This window comes from Telmatherina bonti (assembly GCF_933228915.1).
Source record: "Telmatherina bonti genome assembly, chromosome: 20".
NCBI classification, from domain to species: Eukaryota; Metazoa; Chordata; class Actinopteri; order Atheriniformes; family Telmatherinidae; genus Telmatherina; species Telmatherina bonti.
The window spans coordinates 6,125,132-6,133,427 of NC_136618.1; the positions used below are offsets into that span (position 1 = coordinate 6,125,132).

General features: G+C 50.4%; 1 protein-coding gene across 1 annotated transcript in view; it reads left to right on the forward strand.

Moving 5' to 3' along the window:
- Positions 1–8,296, forward strand: part of LOC306770681 (partitioning defective 3 homolog) — a gene marked incomplete at both ends in the record, with an annotated part of 372,575 nt that overhangs the window by 193,193 nt on the left and 171,086 nt on the right. The window lies entirely within an intron of this gene.

Below are 8,296 nucleotides of genomic sequence, written 5' to 3' on the forward strand. Positions count from 1 at the left end.
TAAACGCCTTCCTGGACGCTGAACGCCTTCCTGGATGTTGAACGCCTTCCTGGATGTTGAACGCCTTCCTGGAAATTAAACGCCTTCCTGGAAATTAAACGCCTTCCTGGACGTTGAACGCCTTCCTGGATGTTGAACGCCTTCCTGGAAATTAAACGCCTTCCTGGAAATTAAACGCCTTCCTGGACGTTGAACGCCTTCCTGGAAATTAAACGCCTTCCTGGACGTTGAACGCCTTCCTGGAAATTAAACACCTTCCTGGACGCTGAACGCATTCCTGGACGTTGAACGCCTTCCTGGATGTTGAACGCCTTCCTGGAAATTAAACGCCTTCCTGGAAATTGAATGCCTTCCTGGACGTTGAACGCCTTCCTGGATGTTGAACGCCTTCCTGGACGTTAAACGCCTTCCTGGACGTTGAACGCCTTCCTGGACGTTGAACGCCTTCCTGGACGTTAAACGCCTTCCTGGAAATCAAACGCCTTCCTGGAAATTAAACGCCTTCCTGGACGCTGAACGCCTTCCTGGATGTTGAACGCCTTCCTGGATGTTGAACGCCTTCCTGGAAATTAAACGCCTTCCTGGAAATTAAACGCCTTCCTGGACGTTGAACGCCTTCCTGGACGTTGAACGCCTTCCTGGAAATTAAATGCCTTCCTGGACGTTGAACGCCTTCCTGGAAATTAAACGCCTTCCTGGACGTTGAACGCCTTCCTGGAAATTAAACGCCTTCCTGGACGCCGAACGCATTCCTGGACGTTGAACGCCTTCCTGGATGTTGAACGCCTTCCTGGAAATTAAACGCCTTCCTGGAAATTGAATGCCTTCCTGGACGTTGAACGCCTTCCTGGATGTTGAACGCCTTCCTGGAAATTAAACGCCTTCCTGGACGCTGAACGCCTTCCTGGACGTTGAACGCATTCCTGGACGTTGAACGCCTTCCTGGAAATTAAACGCCTTCCTGGACGCTGAACGCATTCCTGGACGTTGAACGCCTTCCTGGATGTTGAACGCCTTCCTGGAAATTGAACGCCTTCCTGGAAATTAAACGCCTTCCTGGAAATTAAATGCCTTCCTGGACGTTGAACGCCTTCCTGGACGTTGAACGCCTTCCTGGAAATTAAACGCCTTCCTGGACGTTGAACGCCTTCCTGGAAATTAAACGCCTTCCTGGACGCTGAACGCCTTCCTGGATGTTGAACGCCTTCCTGGATGTTGAACGCCTTCCTGGAAATTAAACGCCTTCCTGGAAATTAAACGCCTTCCTGGACGTTGAACGCCTTCCTGGACGTTGAACGCCTTCCTGGAAATTAAACGCCTTCCTGGACGTTGAACGCCTTCCTGGAAATTAAACGCATTCCTGGACGTTGAACGCCTTCCTGGAAATTAAACGCCTTCCTGGAAATTGAATGCCTTCCTGGACGTTGAACGCCTTCCTGGATGTTGAACGCCTTCCTGGAAATTAAACGCCTTCCTGGACGCTGAACGCCTTCCTGGACGTTGAACGCATTCCTGGACGTTGAACGCCTTCCTGGAAATTAAACGCCTTCCTGGACGCTGAACGCATTCCTGGACGTTGAACGCCTTCCTGGATGTTGAACGCCTTCCTGGAAATTGAACGCCTTCCTGGAAATTAAACGCCTTCCTGGAAATTAAATGCCTTCCTGGACGTTGAACGCCTTCCTGGACGTTGAACGCCTTCCTGGAAATTAAACGCCTTCCTGGACGTTGAACGCCTTCCTGGAAATTAAACGCCTTCCTGGACGCTGAACGCCTTCCTGGATGTTGAACGCCTTCCTGGATGTTGAACGCCTTCCTGGAAATTAAACGCCTTCCTGGAAATTAAACGCCTTCCTGGACGTTGAACGCCTTCCTGGACGTTGAACGCCTTCCTGGAAATTAAACGCCTTCCTGGACGTTGAACGCCTTCCTGGAAATTAAACGCCTTCCTGGACGTTGAACGCCTTCCTGGAAATTAAGCGCCTTCCTGGACGCTGAACGCATTCCTGGACGTTGAACACCTTCCTGGATGTTGAACGCCTTCCTGGAAATTAAACGCCTTCCTGGAAATTAAACGCCTTCCTGGACGTTGAACGCCTTCCTGGACGCTGAACGCCTTCCTGGACGTTGAACGCCTTCCTGGAAATTAAACGCCTTCCTGGACGCTGAACGCCTTCCTGGAAATTAAACGCCTTCCTGGACGTTGAACGCCTTCCTGGAAATTAAACGCCTTCCTGGACGCTGAACGCCTTCCTGGATGTTAAACGCCTTCCTGGACGCTGAACGCCTTCCTGGACGTTGAACGCCTTCCTGGAAATTAAATGCCTTCCTGGATGTTGAACGCCTTCCTGGATGTTGAACGCCTTCCTGGAAATTAAACGCCTTCCTGGACGCTGAACGCATTCCTGGACGTTGAACGCCTTCCTGGATGTTGAATGCCTTCCTGGAAATTAAACGCCTTCCTGGAAATTGAATGCCTTCCTGGACGTTGAACGCCTTCCTGGATGTTGAACGCCTTCCTGGAAATTAAACGCCTTCCTGGACGCTGAACGCCTTCCTGGACGTTGAACGCCTTCCTGGACGTTGAACGCCTTCCTGGACGCTGAACGCATTCCTGGACGTTGAACGCCTTCCTGGAAATTAAACGCCTTCCTGGACGCTGAACGCCTTCCTGGAAATTAAACGCCTTCCTGGAAATTAAACGCCTTCCTGGAAATTAAACGCCTTCCTGGACGTTGAACGCCTTCCTGGACGTTAAACGCCTTCCTGGAAATCAAACGCTTTCCTGGAAATTAAACGCCTTCCTGGACGTTGAACGCCTTCCTGGACGTTAAACGCCTTCCTGGACGCTGAACGCATTCCTGGAAATTAAACGCCTTCCTGGAAATTGAATGCCTTCCTGGACGTTGAACGCCTTCCTGGAAATTAAACGCCTTCCTGTACGCTGAACGCCTTCCTGGACGTTGAACGCCTTCCTGGACGCTGAACGCATTCCTGGAAATTAAACGCCTTCCTGGAAATTGAATGCCTTCCTGGACGTTGAACGCCTTCCTGGAAATTAAACGCCTTCCTGTACGCTGAACGCCTTCCTGGACGTTGAACGCCTTCCTGGACGTTGAACGCCTTCCTGGAAATTAAATGTCTTCCTGGAAATTGAATGCCTTCCTGGAAATTAAACGCCTTCCTGGACGTTGAACGCATTCCTGGACGTTGAACGCCTTCCTGGACGTTGAACGCCTTCCTGGACGTTGAACGCCTTCCTGGACCTTGAACGCCTTCCTGGACGTTGAACGCCTTCCTGGACGTTGAACGCCTTCCTGGACGTTGAACGCATTCCTGGACGTTGAACGCCTTCCTGGACGCTGAACGCCTTCCTGGACGTTGAACGCCTTCCTGGACGTTGAACGCCTTCCTGGACGTTGAACGCCTTCCTGGACGTTGAACGCATTCCTGGACGTTGAACGCCTTCCTGGACGCTGAACGCCTTCCTGGACGTTGAACGCCTTCCTGGACGTTGAACGCCTTCCTGGACGCTGAACGCCTTCCTGGACGCTGAACGCCTTCCTGGACGTTGAACGCCTTCCTGGACGTTGAACGCCTTCCTGGACGTTAAACGCCTTCCTGGACGTTAAACGCCTTCCTGGATGTTAAACGCCTTCCTGGATGTTAAACGCCTTCCTGGAAATTAAACGCCTTCCTGGACGCTGAACGCCTTCCTGGACGTTAAACGCCTTCCTGGAAATTAAACGCCTTCCTGGACGTTGAACGCCTTCCTGGACGTTAAACGCCTTCCTGGAAATCAAACGCTTTCCTGGAAATTAAACGCCTTCCTGGACGTTGAACGCCTTCCTGGACGTTGAACGCCTTCCTGGAAGTTAAACGCCTTCCTGGACGTTAAACACCTTCCTGGACGTTGAACGCCTTCCTGGACGTTGAACGCCTTCCTGGACGTTGAACGCCTTCCTGGACGTTAAACGCCTTCCTGGAAATTAAACGCCTTCCTGGACTTTGAACGCCTTCCTGGACGTAAAACGCCTTCGTGGACGTTGAGTGCATAACAAACTTGTTCAGATTCCGATGTGAAATCTTCAGCGGCTCCAGTTGAGATGGAGCAACATTCATCATTTCTCCTGGAGGTTAAATGAGCTTTAATAGGACTATTAGAAGTTTTTACCCACAGCTTGTGTTTGTACGTCGGTGTACGGCTGTGAAGTCCCGTTATGGCCACATGTACCGTGTTTAGTTGAGCTGCATTAACTGGAGGTAATGAGGGAGCTATTAAAGGCTTCTCAACCTTTTGTGTTTGACAAGAAGAACCGCCACCTCTCATTCTTTTTTTCCTTTTTCTCACTAAAAGCAAATTCTTTTCACGTGTTGGTGTCATCTGTTACCTTTTAATGTATCACTAAGAGGCGTCTGCTCGAATGTTTTCTGCTTTTAGTCTGTCAAATTAAGAGGAACGCCAGTCTTTCTGAACACAAACCAGAATGCAAAGAATAGAAGTCTAAACAGAACAAATCCAAAGCACATTTAATGCTTTCCAAGTCTCATCGAGCAATTTTTTATTCCCAATAGAACATGAACGATTGGTACAAATCAGACAAATTTGTACCAAATTTGTATTTGACAACTAACTTGGTTAACTGGCAACGTATCGGTATCATGACTGGGTATAAAAGATCATCACAATGTAAAAACTGGGTTTAAAAATTATGGAACCATTTCAGAAAAATGTTCCCCAGAATTTAAAGCTCCATCATATGTGAAGAGGATCCAGAAACACGGCGTCTTCTCTGGACCAAAGCTCATTTCAAATGTTCTGAGTGGAAACCTGGATGAAGATGTGGAATAGTTTGTGGACAGCATGGACGGCGTGTCCTGCAGACTAAAGAGGAGAGGGAGCATCCAGCTTGTTATCAGCCTGCATCTCTGATGGGATGGGGTTGCATTAGTGCCGATGGCGTGGGCAGCTTCCACATCTGGGAAGCTCCATCAATGCTGAAACATCTGCTCCCATCCAGACAACGTCTCTTTCAGGGAAGACCTTCCACCATGCTGGACCACATCCTGATGGTGGAACAGGAGAACTGGTCCAGCAGGACCACGCTGGACCACATCCTGATGGTGGAACAGGAGAACCGGTCCAGCAGGACCACGCTGAACCACATCCTGATGGTGGAACAGGAGAACCGGTCCAGCAGGACCACGCTGGACCACATCCTGATGGTGGAACAGGAGAACCGGTCCAGCAGGACCACGCTGAACCACATCCTGATGGTGGAACAGGAGAACTGGTCCAGCAGGACCACGCTGGACCACATCCTGATGGTGGAACAGGAGAACCGGTCCAGCAGGACCACGCTGGACCACATCCTGATGGTGGAACAGGAGAACCGGTCCAGCAGGACCACGCTGAACCACATCCTGATGGTGGAACAGGAGAACCGGTCCAGCAGGACCACGCTGAACCACATCCTGATGGTGGAACAGGAGAACTGGTCCAGCAGGACCACGCTGAACCACATCCTGATGGTGGAACAGGAGAACCGGTCCAGCAGGACCACGCTGAACCACATCCTGATGGTGGAACAGGAGAACTGGTCCAGCAGGACCACGCTGAACCACATCCTGATGGTGGAACAGGAGAACCGGTCCAGCAGGACCATGCTGGACCACATCCTGATGGTGGAACAGGAGAACCAGTCCAGCAGGACCACGCTGAACCACATCCTGATGGTGGAACAGGAGAACCGGTCCAGCAGGACCACGCTGGACCACATCCTGATGGTGGAACAGGAGAACTGGTCCAGCAGGACCACGCTGGACCACATCCTGATGGTGGAACAGGAGAACTGGTCCAGCAGGACCACGCTGAACCACATCCTGATGGTGGAACAGGAGAACTGGTCCAGCAGGACCACGCTGGACCACATCCTGCACCAGACATGCTGACCGGATCAGATTCTGCTTTTATTACATATTTGACAGCATCCAGATTTTGTCTTCATCATGACACATAATTTTCTCGTCTCTGGTGTCCATCGTCCTGCTGACAGAAGCTAGAGAGGCGTGTGAAACGGTCCACACGTGAAGCTGACATGTATGCAGACCTGAACCGCACAGGATGACCAGAAACACTCCATTCCCTCCGACCTCTGAACCCGTCATTGTTAAGCCCTTGAAGCTAACGGAGGGCTCAGGTGGGAGCCCCCCCCAACCCCACCCCAAACAGCTACATGTTGTTAATGCTCATGGCTAACAGCAGCACACACACACACACACACACACACACACACACACACACACACACTCCTTTAGGTTGGTTGCTGATGGGGGCTGACAGCCCCTCAACATGCTGCCTTTGCCCCAACCTTTAAGCAGCATGAGTGTGTGTGTGTGTGTGTGTGTGTGTGTGTGTGTGTGTGTCGCCCACTCGCTTCCTTCCTTTCGCACCCCCCCAAACCCAGAACCTTCTGTTTTTACCTCCATTTATTGTTGAAAAGCTTGTTGCATACCCACTCAGCTGGTTACCGAGTAATCAACAGGGTGGTAAAGCACTGGAGGGGGGGGGGGGGGTGCTTTTTAAGGAAAGGGGGTTCAGGGTGATGGAGAGGTGGAGGAGATGTGGATATAGGGTGACTTCATCCTCCGCTCTGCCATCGGTACGAGGACATTTAAAGAGCAGATGGACCTTGTTTTTCTCTGCTGGGGGGTCTGCAGCTCCTTCACGTCTTCCTCCTTTCACCCCCATCGGTGGGATTAGTGGCTAAATGTCTGTCCAGCGGGCTGAGACCTTCCTGCTGGATGAACATCATCCGTTTGGGCTCCGACCAAACCGCCGTGCCACCTCAGGAAGTCGGTGTCCAGACGGTGCGTTCAAATCCGGCTGGGAAATTCAAGTTACCAAGAGGAGCGGAAACCGTCGTCCTGCGGTTTGGGCTGCTTTTCATTCAACCGTACCGGGTCGTCCACTTTACCAGAACCACCATACTGGATTGTCGTCTTCACCAGAACCTTCACCAGTCTTCGGTCTGTTTGGGAACCCCTGCAGATCGGAACCCAGAATAAATTTGGCTGGAAACTGTGGGGGCAGCGTTGAGCCGCTTCCTGACATGCAGCCAACCAAAGCAACAGAGAAGAAGAACCATCAGCGTTATTTTGTCTCTTCCAGTGGCGATCTCTCATCCTGACGTCCTTCATCACCTTCATCATCACCTTGTTGACTAGCAGCGATGCTGAAACGTGGAGGTGAATTCTTCCTCACGGCCCTCTAGTGGACGTTTGGAGGAATAACCGCGCCCGTGTAGCAGACGCACGTCGGAGAGGCTTGATGTTCGAAATGGATTCACTACCATCCGTACCTAAAGGGAACTTTAAGAAAATGCTCATTGTGAGTCTGTGCTTCCATGTGATTGGCTGGTCAACAGGAAGCGGTGTATCTGATAAAGTGGATGGTGTTCGTATACAGATGTATAATCAGGATTTTCTGCATAATTTTCCATGCTGTAATAAAAACCGTCTGATATCCCCCCATCTTTTCCTCTGGTGTTATTTATCCCCCTCCAGCCTCCTTCCGCTGGTTTCTGCTTTGTTTTCATAAGCTTATATTGTTTTTTTTTTCTCATTTGAGCAGATTTATTCCCTGGATCTGCTGATCTGATTCCTACTTGGAGCCTTTTATGCAAATGCATCCATCTTGTTCCCTCTGCACCTGATTGCTCTGTGATTTTAGTTAAGAATCACTCCTCCTGCGAGGAAAATAATCAGATGGAGTTTGTGTCTTTTTTCTGTTTCTGCTCTTTATTCCATCCCCTCACTTACATGGCTATCACCTCCTCTGTATCCTACTTGAATATGGAAACGGTCTTTTCCAGAGTCACATCATCCTTTTCAGTTTGGCTTCTCTTCACCTCCTCCTTTTATGCAGAATTCATGCAGTATTTATTCTCCTGCACCTCTTTCATTCGCCCCTTTTAGTCGATGTCTCCCCGCAGTCCACCCCCGCTCTGCAGGACGGAAAGAAGTAGATGTTTAAAAATAAATCTATTCTCCCCCTTTTAAATAAAAGGGGAGAAAAGCGAAAGCTTTGTGAATACCAGGCCCCGCGAGGCGCCCACAACCTCGCCTGACATGTAATTAAAGGCGGGGGTCACTGGTTGACTGACTCATTTTCATAGCAGACGGTTCGGAGGAGGAAGTGGACAGGTAGGGTGAGACGAGGTCTTGAAGGTGGGCTGCTGATGAAATTTTCATGCCCTCGTTTCCCCGTGACTGTAAGAAATAAATTGGAGACTTA